At 48.2% G+C, this 16,117-nt stretch overlaps 1 protein-coding gene and 1 long non-coding RNA gene across 15 annotated transcripts in view; one reads left to right on the top strand and one right to left on the bottom strand.

Annotated features, from left to right (window-relative positions):
* NPAS3 (neuronal PAS domain protein 3) overlaps positions 1–16,117 on the bottom strand; it is an 803,343-nt gene that overhangs the window by 564,972 nt on the left and 222,254 nt on the right. The window lies entirely within an intron of this gene.
* LOC137095828 (uncharacterized) lies at positions 11,713–15,801 on the top strand. The gene is made up of 2 exons (XR_010908990.1): positions 11,713–12,034; positions 15,498–15,801. It is a non-coding gene; the product is annotated as an uncharacterized lncRNA (long non-coding RNA).

Below are 16,117 nucleotides of genomic sequence, written 5' to 3'. Positions count from 1 at the left end.
ACTTTTAACTAGTGAACTAATACATGAGTAAACCCAGATTAACTTGAAACATTTCAGGGTGGGGGGAGGTTGAACTCTTAACGTCCCCCCTCATTGTTCTGCTGAAATGTAGTTGTTTGCAGCATTTTAATTTGCCTTCTGGTTGCAACAGTCTTGTCATAGACCCAAGCAATTCTCAACAGGGCTTCAGTTCACATTTCTCTTTTTTAATCCACAAGTGTTTGGATAAAGAGATGAAAGTCCAGCTCCTAATTATTTCAGATCTCTAGAGTGGTGTTAGCGCCCACAATCAAAGTCTGATCTGGGAGAGTTTTTTCTCCAACCAAATCAGATCTTTAAATATGAACTTTGGTGGGTTCTCCCATCTTCATCAGAAGATGGTAAATGTAAATTGTATACCATCTTACAAGGTGGTGGTTCACTGATTAGGCCCTTACTTGTTTTTCATTAATATTTCTCACTTTTATTCAAAAAGTGTGAGTCAGTTGAAACATGCAAAAGATAGGAAGTTCCAATAGTCATAGCAGTTTCATTAGTCATCTGAGTTCAAGAATGGCAGATGGGAGCTGTAGTTATTTATTTTTATTATTTATTTGAAATATTTATATTCCGCCCTTCTCACCCCAGAAATCATTCAATGCCGGTTCATAAAACTATAAATATACACAAACATTAAAATCACTTATATCCACTTTAAAATCAGTTGCTTAAAAACCATCTCAGGACACCATTCTATTATTACCTCATTGCACTGCCCCAAAGGCTTGGTCCCACAGCCAGGTCTTCACCATCCTTCTGAAGGACAGGAGTGATGGGCTGATTTAATATTGCCAGGAAGGGAGTCCAATAGCAGTGGGGCAATCACTGAGAAGACCCTGTCTCTTGTCCCTGCCAAACATGCTTGTGACGGTGGCGGGACCGAGAACAGGGCCTCCAGAGAAGATTTTAGACTTCATGGTGTTTTGTAAAAGGAGATGCGTTCAGACAGGTAAACTGGGCCAGGACTGTTTAGGGTTTTATAGGCCAAAGCCAGCATTTTGAATTGTGCCTGGTAGCAAACAGGCAGCCAGTGGAGCTGACATAACTTTAGAGTTGTGTTCTCCCTGTATGCTGCCACAGTTATTAACCTGGCTGCCTCTTATTGGACTATTTGAAGCTTCTATACAGTCTTCAAGGGCAACCCCAAGTAGAGTGCATTGCAGTAGTCTATCCAGGATGTAACGAGAGTGTGGACCACAATGGCCAAGTCTGACTTCACAAGGTACAGGAGCAACTGGTGCACAAGTTTTTATTGTGGGGGAAAAAACCCTAGCCACCACTGCAACCTGAGGTTCCAGGCTCAGCTATGAGTCCAGGAGGACTCCCAAGCTGCAAACCTGTGCCTTCAAGGGAAGTGTAACCCCATCCAGCACAGACTGTAACCTTATATCCTGTTTGGCCTTGCAAGTGACCAGGAGGACCTCTGTCTTGTCAGGATTCAACTCCAACTTGTTCATCTTCATCCAGACTGTCACAGCAGCCAGGCACCAGTTCACGACCTGGACAGTCTCCTTAGTATCTGATGGAAAGGAGCAATAGAGTTGGACATCATCTGCCTACAGGTGGCATTGGAGTCCAAAACTCTGGATGATCTCACCTAACAGCTTCATGTATTATTATTATTATTATTATTATTATTAACTTTATTTGTACCCCGCTAGCATCTCCCGAAGGACTCGATGCGGCTTACACGGGCCGAAGCCTCAAAACACAATACAATAGAAAATATAACACAACAATAACAAAGCAAATCAAACAGTTAAGCAAAAATAACCACAATAACAATACATCAAGACACTATTAAAACTGGTTCGGCCAGCGCGATGGGGTACAGGGTTAAAAGTGCTGAGATGGCAGGAGGAACGTAGGATTAAAGTGTGGTGTGCAGCAGCATTGGTTGTGCTAAAGTGCTAGGACTTGGGATGGGGATTCCTAATCTGCGAAGGCACATCGGAACAGTCAAGTTTTTAGATTCCTTCTGAAAACTGCTAGAGTAGGGGCCTGACGAAGCTCTTTTGGAAGGGCATTCCAAAGTCGGGGGGCCGCCACAGAGAAGGCCCTGTCCCGCGTCCCCACCAAGCGCGCTTGGGATGTAGGTGGGATCACGAGCAGGGCCTCCCCAGATGACCGGAGCGAGCGTGTGGGTTCGTAGGTGGAGATGCGGTCACGCAGGTAGGGTGGTCCCAAACCGTTCAGGGCTTTGTAGGTGAGCACCTGCACCTTGAATTGGGCTCGGAAAATAAATGGCAGCCAGTGGAGCTCCTTAAACAGAGGGGTAGACCTCTCTTGATAATGAGCCCCGGTTAACATCCTGGCTGCTGCCCGCTGGACCAATTGTAGTTTCCGAGCCGTCTTCAAGGGCAGCCCCACGTAGAGCGCATTGCAGTAATCCATTCTAGAGGTGACCAAGGCGTGGACCATCCCGGCCAGATCCGCCTTCACGAGGTACGGTCGCAGCTGGCGCACAAGTCTCAGTTGTGCAAAGGCCCTCCCGGATGCCGCCGACACCTGAGCCTCAAGTGTAAGCGAAGAATCCAGGAGGACACCCAAACTGCGGACCTGTGGCTTCAGGGGGAGTGTAACCCCGTCCAACACAGGTTGCCACCCTATACCCCGATCCGGTTTACGATCGACCAGGAGGACCTCTGTCTTGTCGGGATTGATCTTCAGCTTGTTCTTCCTCATCCAGATCGACACAGCGGCCAGGCACTCGTCCAGCACCCGAGGAGCCTCCTTGGAATTAGGTGGAAAGGAGTAGTAGAGTTGTGTGTCATCCGCATAAAGATGGCACCCAACTCCAAAACTCCGGATGACCTCTCCCAGCGGTTTCATGTAGATGTTAAAGAGCATGGGCGACAAGATAGAGCCTTGCGGGACCCCACAGGTCAAAGGCCAGGGGTCCGAGCAGGCGTCTCCCAGCTTCACCATCTGGGTGCGTCCCTCCAGGAAGGACCGGAGCCACGACAAAACCGTGCCCCCAAGGCCCATCCCAGAGAGACGACCCAGAAGGATACCATGATCGATGGTATCGAAAGCCGCTGAGATGTCCAGGAGAACCAGCAGGGTCACACTCCCCCTGTCCAGCTCTCTGCGGAGGTCATCCACCAAGGCGACCAAGGCTGTCTCGGTGCCATGACCAGGCCTGAAACCAGACTGTGCCTGATCTAGGTAGTTGGTATCGTCTAGGAAGCCCTGGAGCTGCGAGGCGACCACCCGCTCCAGCACCTTACCCAAGAAAGGGAGGTTGGAGACTGGCCTGTAGTTATTCAGCACCGTGGAGTCAAGGGAAGCTTTTTTGAGGAGTGGACGAACCACTGCCTGTTTCAAACCAGATGGAAAAATCCCTTGCTCCAACGATGCATTGACAATCAATACAAACCAGTCAACCAACCCCTCCCTGGCTGATTTAATGAGCCAAGATGGGCATGGGTCTAGCGGTGAGGTGGTCGCCCTCACAGCCCCAAGAACCCCCTCTACGGTTTCAGGAAGAACAAGCCTAAAAGAATCCCACAAAATTGGACAAGCAGATGCCTCCGTCACCTCTTCTGGCACTGCGATGGAATTGGAGTCGAGCTCGAGACGTATCTGGGCGACTTTATCTGCAAAATGGTGTGCGAAATCGCGACACCGAGCTGTGGGGTCGTCGGGGACCCTCTCCACCGCAGGCGGGTGGAGGAGTTCTCCCACGACCCGAAACAGCTCCGATGATCTATTTGCTGCAGATGCTATACGAGCGGTCGTGAATGATTTCCTGGCCACCCGTATAGCCACGGAGTATGCCTTAAGAGAGGCTCTAGCCCGTGTTCGATCAGACACATCTCGAGATTTCCTCCATTTGCGCTCTAGCCCCCTTCTCGTATGCTTCATCACAGCCAGCTCCTCGGTGAACCAAGGAGATGGCCTGTCACGACGCAACGAGATGGGGCGTTCAGGTGCGATCGTATCTAACGCCCTGGCCATCTCCCCATTATAGAGAGTTACCAAGGCGTCGATAGAATCGCCAGGCTCCAAGGCAGGAAGAACCCTAAGATTCCTCAGGAATCCTTCCGGATCCATCAGTCTCCTAGGGCGGACCATCTTAATTTGTCCTCCACCCCTGCGGAGGTTTAGGGTCGCAGTAAGTCTAAATGTGATCAGATGATGGTCAGACCATGACACTGGAAGGATGTTTTGGTCTTCCACTCTGATCATTTCGTTGTCCGCCACAAAAACAAGGTCAAGAGTGTGTCCAGCTTGATGAGTGGGGCCAGATATTATTTGTGACAGTCCTATGGTCGTCATGGTGGCCATAAAGTCCTGAGCTGCACCAGATAGGGTGGTCTCGGCGTGGATGTTAAAGTCTCCCAGCACCACCAGGCGCTGGGAGACCAAGGCCGAATTAGAGACCACCTCCGCTAGCTCAGACAGGGAAACTACTGGGTCGCGGGGTGGGCGGTACACCAGCAGGAACCCCACACTGTCACGGCTCCCCACTTTCAAGTGGACACACTCAAACCCAGAAGCCTGCGGAACAGCGCATCTGATCACGGCGATGGACTGCCGAAAGACTACTGCGACCCCTCCTCCCCGCCCCCCTTGTCTGGCCTGCTGATGCACTCCAAAACCTGGTGGGCACAGCTGAGAGAGATTTACTCCCCCCAGCTCGTCCAGCCAGGTCTCGGTAATGCATGTCAGATCTGCCCTCTCATCCAGGATCAAGTCCTGGATGGCCGCCGTCTTACCATTAACGGATCTGGCATTAATCAGCAGGACCTTAAGACCGAGGGGACTGCCAAGGAGCCTACCACTACCTACCTTCTCCAGGGTCGCAAGGACTCTGTTGCGCTTCTCCCTGGGATATCGGTGTCCCGCAAATCTCCTCCCCCACACGACTTGAATGGCACCCCCTTCCTCCAGAACCCTCCCCCCCCCTGCATGGCCGGGATCTGTAGATGTAGATGTTAAACAACATGGGGGACAATACTGAGCCATGTGGGACCCCACAGAACAATGGCTGCAGGGCCGAGCAGTTGTCCCTCAACAACATCTTCTGTGTACAATCATCCAGAAAGGACTGGAGTCACTGCAGAACAGTACCCCCAAAGCCTATCCTCATAAAGCAATCCAGAAGGATACAATGGTCTATGGTATCGAAAGCTGCTGAGAAGTCCAGGAGAACCAACAGGGACCCATTTCTCCTGTTGAGCTCTCTGCAGAGATCATCCAATAACGCAACCATGGCTGTCTAGTTCCATGACCCAGTCTGAAACTAGACTGTGATGGATCCAGATAGTTTCGTCCAAGAACCCCTGGAGCTGTGAGGCAACCACACATTCCAAGACTTCCAAAAAAGGGAAATTGGATACTGGCTGAAAGTTGTTCAAATCAGTGGGGTCCTGTGATGGTTTTTTCAACAGCGGTTTTATCACAGCTTCTTTTAAGCTCGCTGGAATTTTGCCTTAATTTTACACATTACCTAACAAGTATGGGGAAATAGGGGCTTATTTGAAACACCAAGATATTAATCAAACAAACTAACTTTATTTATATCCTGCCCCATCTCCTCATGAAGATTCAGGGTGGCTGACATACATTTGTGGTACTGTTTATATGCTGTATCTCAATGATAATTTAGTCATTAAAGACATCTTGTGAACTCATTTGTTCTTTCTTTCTTTTTCGCGTGGCAACTGTCTATTTTACACCTATGTAATACAAAACAGTACTTTTTCTGGAGGAAATGTGTGAATTTGTGCCATATTCCAAACTAACCATGGCATGACATAAAAATTAGACTTATATGCTTAACTAGAAATGAACAAAAGAAAATGCTTAATTGAGATCTTTTCAAATACACTGGTTAGAGTGCTTTATTGTTATAGTCCTTAAGTGTTGTGTTTGTCATATGTCAGGGTTGTCATCTGGCTTTTAATAAATGATTAATCATCTGCCTTTTAACTGAATATATTGACTAAGCATAAATACCTCTGCAAATTGCTAAAATAACATCAGTCTCTTTTTTACCAAAGGAGAGAAAGATAGCACACTTTATTAAAATGTTCAAGTTATTTTTTGTTAGTCATGAAATGTTATCTTTAATCTTACCTTTTTCATTCCCTATTGACACAACACATGACAGTAGCCTCAAAAACATAAACAGCTGATTCCTTACTTCACAGTCCCATTGATTAAATTTGACCACACTAATTGAACAAATTAAGGTTTAGATTATTAATCTACCTAGTAAAGATGGCAGCCTCATGAATAAAGTTAACCCACAACACAACAAAGGAATATTAGCATGACACAGATATATAGATTTGATTCTCAAACCAACAAACATATAAAATAGTTGCTTTAAAGTAAGTAGTATTTCAACCTGGCAGAAGATGAGCAGATCTTCCCATCATAATATATATTCCTGTACTTATATAAAATTAAGAAAGGCACACTGAATGTTGTAGTACAGCATGATAGTAACATTATTACTACTGGTAGAAGGGAGAAGAGGGCTGCGCAGGTGTTGGAGGAGCAGCAGCAGCGAAAGCGGATTAGAGATATCTTCATGGCCCCAACTGATTCCGAATCCTTCGAGGGTTTCTCAGACTGCGAAATGGGGGAAGGAGAGGAAAGCAGGAGAGTCAAGCGGGCTACTCGTGAACAAGAATCTGATGAGGAGATTCAAAGGAAGCATATCCATGATATACTTAGCGCTCCAACAGAGGATGAAGACTTTATGGGTTTTGAAATGAGTGATGGGACTGAGAGTGACATGGGGGGGGGGGGAGGATGATCTTGACTGGACCTGTGTACAGGAGATTAGGGATATCTGCACTCAGCCTACCTCCAGTGATAACTTTGAGGGGTTTACAGAAGAGTGGCAATCTGGGAACACTTGGCAAGATCTAAGTCTTGACAGACACTGGCAAAGGTGGAGAGATGGGAGGCTGGGTTCAGCTGCAGGGAATAGGGCAGCTGAGAGTGATGATGAAAGAGTGGGGAGCAGCTCGTCTTCTGATGAGGAGCTTTAGGATATAAGTTGGTTGGGTTTCAATGGGTCTTTGCAGAAGGCAAAGTGTCTTTTTGGGTGTGAATCTTTGTTCCTGCCATTACTCTCAAGTTTGGGTCCTTGGATTACAGATCTCCGTGTTTCCATGATTCCTTCTTGAAACTCCGTAAGTGACGACTTCTACTCTCCCGTTTTGACTCTGGACCGTGTTTGACGACGGCTACACTTTTTGGACTATCTCATCTTGTTTTAACGTGCTCGGACTATGGACTGTCTTTGGACACTGTTTTTGCTCATTCCCACTTGTTTTTATATGTTCTTTGGACACTGTGAATTTCAAGCAGATTGCTGCATATTTTTGTTATATGCCTGGATAATCCGGATTATATTTAGGTTGGTTTTTTCACTCTGTGTTTGCTACAAACTCTTAGTTCTTGCTAGAGACACTCCGTCACTTCTTCTGCCAAAGATCTCTCACCACACCAGTAGAAAGGCCACTGCCCCACTAATTTTACACTGAACATGTTGTCCTTTCAGTGGTAGGAATCTTGGGTACTGGCAGCATATGGTGAAATGAAGAAGGTGTACATATCTACCACTGTCTGATAAGGTGGTTTGAGCAAGGCCTATTGCTCAGCCCACAGGCCATAAGTAGTGTTGTGAGTGTGGATCCACCCCATCAAAGACCAACATTCACCAACATGGTGGAGCATCCAAGGGAAATTACAGAAGCCCTAAGGCTGTCATAGTAAATTACCTCAAATTGCAATCGGAAAGGACATAGACAACGTTCTAACTTTTGCAACAAAACAGCAGTGCACAGGAAGTAACAATTGCATCACCAGTGGAACTATTCCCTGCTATGATATAGAAGTGTTCTGCTAATTTGTCTACTCTGTATGGTTAAAAATAATTCCCAAACACAAATTCACTATGAGTGTCCATGCAGATCTCCTTCCTGCCCTCTGTTAAGCAGATAATTATTTTTGTGTTGACAACTGGCTGCCACAGTCCTTTCCACACTACAGCTGCTTAACATTATGGAAGTATTGCTCTTCTGATGGCTGAACAAAGAAGAATAATTAGTTTGGTGCCACATGGCACTTTATTAAGTTCTGTTATCCCCATTATAATTCAGTAATGTCTGTTCCCTCAATTAACTAAAGAGTGGGTGATGGATTTCAGATGAGGGATACTATCTTACAATGAGATCCCAAGTATGTAAGTTGTAGCCTTTTACAGGAATTCCTCTTTTCAAAGTGTACTTAGGAATCCAACCAACAATCACAAGTGATCCCTTGGTGACCTTACTCTTTCAGACTGTTGAGATCAGCCCTTTAATTAAATCTTTCCTGGTTAGCTTACCTATGTCTGCTGATCTTAATCACCTTTTCCTAATACTCATTTAACAATAATAATTTGTCCTCCTCCACCATAATGGAACAATAGATATAGGACTAAAATACTGGTTTTAGAAATAGTGGATTATCTCAACCAATAACCTGGAAATTAGGGAAGGTGATCTCCTCCATTTATCTCTTCCCCTTCACCCATCCACCCCATCTTCCCTTCTAATGGAAGATGGCAGAATGAGCAACAGTATCAAGAACTTTAAAAGTGCAGCAAGCAAACTGTCTTCTCTAGGAAGTGTTTGGAGTTTTTGAAAAACCCAACCCACCTCAAAGACATGCTGTCACCCTTTCTAGTTACCCACAGGAGAGGGGAGGGCTTCCTGAAGCATTTGGTAGCTTCCATATCACTGGTAATTTGTTCCAGATTTTAGTCTGAATTTTGAAGGAGACGGCCAAGACATTAACCAACTGAATATTGGCTAGATCCTTTAGTTCGCAGTGCTTCTCAACCTGTGGGTCCCCAGATGTTTTGGCCTTCAACTCCCAAAATCCTAACCACTGGTAAATTGGTTAGGATTTTTAGTAGTTGTAGGCCAAAACACCTGAGGACTGACAGGTTGAGAACCACTTCTCTAGTTTAAGTCTGAGCCAAAAGATAAAATGATCATACTGATTCAATGACATGGATACTTCTAGCTAATATTGGAACTTCCCCTAAATGAAGCTAACAGTCTTGGAAGGAGAGTCCGGATCAATTAACAATATTGGAAGGAATAGTCTTGGAAGAAGAACCCGGGGTCAATTAACAATATTTAAATATCCTTTCTTATGGAATCAGTAGATCAAGGCCAATTCATTATCACAAACAGAGAAGTATAATAATTTGTAAGTCAAGTACTGCCTATTATGCTGCCAACTCAGTAGCAATGGCAATAGAGTGGCATGTTTATGTGTGTGACAGCCAAGTCAGGATGAGATACTATAAACAGCATATTGAACAACTGAAAACCAACAACAATCACAAAACACAACATATCTATCTATCTATTGTAGGTGTGTGTGAGAGAGAGTGAGAGTGAGTATCCAAACACATACACAAGAATCAGGCTTCTCTAATGCAACATAGACTAGGCAGTATGATACTTGAAACATCTAATAGTCATTAAGATGCATTATTGCAGATTTCTGACAATTTAACAGAAACAATTTTAGTTCCTATGTAGTTTAGTTTCTAAAAAATTGCATATATTCTAGGTATAACAACAAGCACGACAACAAATGCAGACTATGTATGTTATGCTTTTAAATATATGAACAGACAGGACATTCACAAAAGGCTGGCAGTCCCGTTAAGCAGCTGCAGAAAAGCCCATTTGTGCATACTCAAATAGCAGTTGTGTTCACAGCTGGCAGAAAGGCATGTAATTACCTGATCCTCAAGTGCAACTGCTAATGTTTAAATATTTGGTCTGACAGGGTCTGTCTCACAAATGTCAGAAATAATACCATGAACAATGACACAAGAAAACTGATCTTTTAACCACTGTTTTAGTTTTAATCTTATAAGTTAATCACAGGGTAGGCTAATGTCACAAGAAGCTCCTTAAGCGGAACTTTACTAGGAAGGAAGCCTTATTGAAAACAATGGAGCTTGCTTCTAAGTAAACCTGCATATGACTGTGCTATTAATTAATCTGTATGCTTATTATGAGCTGTTAAAAGCCCAAATCGTGCAATATATTATTGATGTATTCGCCTACAGAAATTGCAATAAATTGAAAAGATATTGTCAGGATGTGCCTTCATGTTTGAGATTCCACGAAGCCTTCTTCCTGACACTAGAGGGAGTAGTCATGATGGATGAGTTTATGACAGGACATCTGGGCATAGGTTTAGCTTTGAAGCTGTGGGAAAAGAGATGTTAGACTAAACTGTGATAAGGGAAGGGGGAGAAGGAGGAGGCGAAGTCAGGAGGGGAGATCTGGGACCTTTGGGCGGGAAACTTCAGTTCTCGCTTTGCTTTCGCTCTGTATGGATTGAAATAAACTCCAAATCCGAGTACCTGCTTGTGAGTGCGAGTTTCCTTTCTAAGATCCAGCGGATCCTGACATAAAGCGAGAACTCACAACTTCTTGCTCCCACCGTGAGGTCCACAGCCATCCGGGAGAGGAGTATGTACCAAGAAGAGGAAAACCCGATGGGAGCCGGAGAGAGCATCGGCCTTTCCCCCTCCCCGGGGTTAGAAGACGAGGAGTACGGAGACGAGGGAGCTGCTCAAGCCGGAGGCCTGGAAGGGGGAGGAGAGATTCCCCCGGCTGCGCCTGAAACCTGGGGAGTCCCCCTGACGTCCACGCAGAGGCCTCCGCAGAAGGATATAACCGTGAGGCGCAAGCTACCCATGCTGGGGCCGAGGGAGCATCACAGACCGCCCTCCCCCCTCGGCAGCGCCCCAGCCCTGCCCGGGCAGCACCTTGGGGAAAAGGTGGATGCGATGGAAAGGATGCTGCAGACTTTCTCGTTCCAATTGGAGGAAATGAGAAGAGAGGTGGCGGCATCCTGGAGAGCCACACTGGAGGAGAGAGAGACGAGACGCTCCTTCTCGCAAGGTATGGGACGGGGATACCGGCCCTCGGGGAGAGTGGCGTTTGCCACGGAAGGGGAACCCTCGCAACCCCCACCCGGGACCTCCACATTCACATCAGGATGGGGAGGGAGAAGCCATCTCCAAGGGGGCCCTGGAAGAGGAGAGCTACGTGTGAAGTTCAATGGGGACCCCAAGCAGCTCTCCTATTTCATCACCAACGTGAGGCATTATATGGAAGACTACGGGGATTCCTTCCCCTCGGAGGGGGCCATGATCCACGCAGTGGGGGCCAACTTGAAGGAAGCTGCGGCCGATTGGCTCATGCAGATGTATGACACCCGGGCACCGGAGCTGAGGAGGTTGGACGACTTCCTGAGGGCGCTGCGGGAGAGATTCCAGGACCCTTTGGCGGAAGAGAAGGCAAAGGGCCAGCTCAAGAGAATAACTCAGGGCAGCAAGACTGTTTCTGAATATGCCCTGGAATTCAAAGCTATTGCGGGCCGGATCAGAGACTGGTCGGATGCCACCAAGCTCGAATACTTCCGGGCGGGCTTGCGCCCTGACGTGTTGGAATGGTCTTTACACCGGAGCAACCCCCCTACTCTCGAAGAATGGATCGTCTTGGCCGGGAGGGTCGAGTGTGACCAGGAACAGATGCCGCGCAGGGCGAGAGAGAGAGGCCGATCTCGGCACCCCGCAGCGGGGCCGCAGGGGGGGCCGCGACGCCCCTCGCCCAGAGGGAGGTCGGCTAGCCGTGAGAGGAGAGGGAGGAGGGGCCCCTGCTTTGCGTGCGGCCAAGAAGGGCATAGAGCAGCGGAATGTTCGAGAGGACGCACCCCTCCCAACGCTCCCAGACCGGACAAGACGCCCCCGCCCCCGAGGTCAGCGCCAGGGCCCAAACCAGCAAAGGGCAAAGCCTCCACGGCCGTGGAGACCGCGCTGGCCCCGTATCAACTCCCCGCGGAGGATGAGACGGAGCCGGAGGGAGCTGACCGAGACTTCTACTCGGCGGGAAACGGGCAAGATCTTCCTTGACAACCGCCGGCAGGAAGATCGTGGAGGCGACAGGCGGTGAGTTGAGAAAGTTGAATTATGATGTGCTTAAAATGACTGTGACCCTGACCAATCCCGACACGGGAATGGAGGTAGAAACTGTGGCAATGCTGGACTGCGGGTGCACCAGGTGCCTAATCACCCCCTCCCTGGCCGCCAAACTGGGAGTCAAACCCCTGGAATTAAAGACCCCCGTGGTTTTTTCCCAACTGGATGGGACAGCAGCTCATGGGGGCCCCGTAAGGGAGAAAACAGGCTACCTTCATTTAAAAATGGGGACTCACAAAGAGACTTTGCAATTTGTAATATCCCCCATGGCCCACCAGCCAGTCATTTTGGGGATCCCATGGCTGAGGTGGCAAAACCCTCAGATTAACTGGGCGGAGGGGGTGCTTTCCTTCGCAGATGGGGAGTACAAGCCAGAGGGACACAGCCAGCCACAAGGCCCCCCTCTCCCCAGTCAGTTACAGGGAGCACAGGCAGAGGCGACTCCGGAGGGCTCAGAAGTCGACATCCCAGAGGCTTATCGGGAGTGGGCAGACGTCTTTAGCGAAACCGAATGTGACCAGTTGCCCCCGCATAGAAAGACGGACTGTGCATTAGAATTTGAGCCGAACGTTAAGCTGCCCAGCCCCAAGCTTTATGCTATGTCGGAGCCAGAGAGAAAAGCCTTGAGAGAATTCTTGGACAAAAACCTGGAAAGGGGGTTCATAGTACCTTCCACGTCACCGGTGGCAGCCCCCGTACTCTTTAGGCCTAAGGCTGACGGGACGCTGAGGCTGTGCGTAGACTATAGGGGCCTAAATGCCATATGCACCACCAACCAGTACCCCCTCCCACTCATGTCAGAGATTTTGGGCCAATTGGGCAAGGCCAAGATCTTCACAAAATTGGACATTAGAGAGGCCTTTTACCGCCTGAGGGTGAGGGAGGAGGACTGCTGGAAAACGGCGTTCAACACCTGTTATGGGCAGTACCAATGGGCCGTAATGCCCTTTGGCCTAAAGGGAGGTCCAAAGGTGTTCCAACAATTCATAAACGACATCTTCCGAGAGATGTTATATGACGGCCTTATGGTCTACCTTGATGACCTGTTGATATATTCAGACACAATAGACCAACATATAAAAACCACACAGAAGGTGCTCCAAATCCTGAGAGAACACCAGCTTTATGCTAAGCTTTCAAAGTGTGAGTTCCATAGCACCGAACTCACTTATTTGGGGTTCCGAATATCCACAGAGGGGCTGGCCATGGACCCAGCTAAGGTACAGGATGTGTTAGCCTGGGAACCCCCCCGTACCCGAAAACAGCTGCAGGGGTTTCTGGGGTTCGCAAACTTTTACCGCCAATTCATCAAAGACTTTGCCGAGGTGGCGCTGCCCCTCACTGAGTTATTGAAGACAAAGGGGAAGGGAGAAACTAAAAAGGCAAGGACCCCAGGGGCAAGGCTGGAATGGACCCCTGAGTGCCAAAGGGCTTTTGAGGTCCTAAAAGCTAAGTTCACAAGCCAGCCCGTCTTAACGCATGTCCAGCCCTCCAAGCCATTTGTGGTGCAGTGTGATGCTTCAGAGGCAGCCTACGGGGCAGTGCTGTTACAAGCCGACGAGACAGGCCAGCTCAAGCCATGCGCTTATTTATCAAAAAAATTCTCTGAAACTGAAAAACGTTGGCATGTCTGGGAAAAGGAGTCTTTTGCAGTGCGGGCGGCCCTGGCTCACTGGAGACATTTCCTTGAGGGCACCCAGACCCCTTTTGAGGTGTGGACGGACCACAAGAACTTGCAGGCCCTGCAGACCCCACAGAGACTTAACGCCAAACATCTCCGATGGGTCCAGTTCTTCCAGCGATTCAATTTTCGCCTTAAGTTCGTCCCAGGAAGGACAAATCAAGTCGCGGACGCACTCTCGCGTATGCCTGAGGCAGACTACTCATCCCCCACTGAGTCAGGGACGCTCTTTGACAAACAACAGTTGGGACTGATAGTACAGACACGGGCCAGTCTCCGGGACAAGCCCTCGCCTCCCGGCCAGCCAGCAGAGGTGCTACAGGGGTTAAAAGAGGCAGCCGAAAAGGATGAGTGGCTGCAAAACCACAAGGAGGAACTGGCCCAGAAGGGGGGGCTGTGGACTTTTGGATCCAAATATTACGTACCGGCCTCCATGCGAAAAGACATAATGAAAAGGGGCCATGATTCGCTGCTGGCAGGTCATTTCGGGTTCACTAAGACTCTCAAGCTCTTAGCCCGCCAATTTTGGTGGCCCAATATGCGCAGAGATATAAAAGATTATACCCAAGAATGCCCAACATGTGCCAGAAACAAGCAAAAAATAGGAAAGCCCACGGGGTTGTTACAACCAGTAGCCAACCCCTCACAACCCTGGTCAGAGATTGCCATGGACTTTGTAGTGGAACTGCCTGATAGCCAGGGTTACAATACCATATGGACTGTGATTGACTTGTTTTCTAAGCAAGCCCACTTTGTGGCCTTAAAACGACTCCCTTCAGCCCCTGAATTGGCTAAGCTGTTCCTCCATCATGTGTTCCGGCTGCATGGCTGCCCCAGCAGGATTATAAGTGACAGAGGCACACAATTCACCTCCAAGTTCTGGAAGTCCTTTCTGTCTATGTTGGGAACTGAGCGGGCACTCAGCACGGCCTTCCACCCTGAGACCGATGGGGCCACCGAGAGAGTCCAAAAGACATTGCAACAGTTCCTAAGGTGTTATTCCACCTATCAGCAGGACAATTGGGCCACCCTTTTGGACTTTGCCGAGTACAGCTATAACAATAGCGAACATGCATCCACAGGTGCTTCACCCTTCAAAGTCGTAGGGGGTAGAGATTTTCCTCCCTTTCCTGGCTTAACGCCCCCCGACCCGGGAGAGACCCCCAATAAGTGGGGAGAAACCATCGCAGCGGCCTGGCCAATGATCAAAGAGACTCTAGACAGGGCCAAAATGGATTACAAAAAGTTCGCCGACAAGAAGAGGTCCCCTCAGCCCCAGTTTAAAGTAGGTGACTTGGTCTACTTGTCCACCAGATATCTGCGATCCACTCAGCCTTCACGTAAATTGTCAGCTCTGTTCATCGGACCCTTCCCTGTCCAGGCCGTGGTTAACCCTGTCGCGGTCCGGTTGGAATTGCCTCACACGTGGAAGAGGGTCCACCCGGTGTTCCACGTGAGCTTACTCAAGGCCGCAACTGCCTCCCCTAAATGGTCGGACGCTGACTCCCCACCGGTCCCCATCATGGTGGGGGCTCACACTCACTTTGAGATCAAAGACATATTGGATTCAAAAAAGACTCGGGGAAAACTTTATTATTTAGTCCAGTGGTCCTCTAAGGCCATCCATCCCGAATGGGTGTTACAGGAACACGTCAAGGCCCCCCGCCTTGTGAAGCGGTTCCACTCTGCTTTTCCTCTAAAACCCAAGCCTTAAATTTGCTGTCTCATTCTATGTTTTTCTTTCTCTTTCAGATGGGGGCCATCTTCCGAGGGGGGGAGATATGTCAGGATGTGCCTTCATGTTTGAGATTCCACGAAGCCTTCTTCCTGACACTAGAGGGAGTAGTCATGATGGATGAGTTTATGACAGGACATCTGGGCATAGGTTTAGCTTTGAAGCTGTGGGAAAAGAGATGTTAGACTAAACTGTGATAAGGGAAGGGGGAGAAGGAGGAGGCGAAGTCAGGAGGGGAGATCTGGGACCTTTGGGCGGGAAACTTCAGTTCTCGCTTTGCTTTCGCTCTGTATGGATTGAAATAAACTCCAAATCCGAGTACCTGCTTGTGAGTGCGAGTTTCCTTTCTAAGATCCAGCGGATCCTGACAGATATTGTGTATTTGGAAATATATCTTCCCATCCTTTCCCCCACAAGGAATTAGGTAATTACAGGGTGTTTAAGTCCAATGTCCTTGTTTTATCCCCCACGGAAAAGAATGGCACAAAGACCACTGACGGGTTCAATGGGCGACAGTTCTTTAACCCATATTTAATTAGTCCAACTTACATGTATTCAATGCATTTATCTATTCAATTTCTATCTCACTTTTCTCCTAGGAATATGTTTCAAGACAGGTTTACAATAAAATGCCATA

Source organism: Anolis sagrei, chromosome 1 (assembly GCF_037176765.1).
Source record: "Anolis sagrei isolate rAnoSag1 chromosome 1, rAnoSag1.mat, whole genome shotgun sequence".
In the NCBI taxonomy this organism is placed as follows: Eukaryota; Metazoa; Chordata; class Lepidosauria; order Squamata; family Dactyloidae; genus Anolis; species Anolis sagrei.
This window is presented reverse-complemented; position numbering and strand designations above follow the sequence as displayed.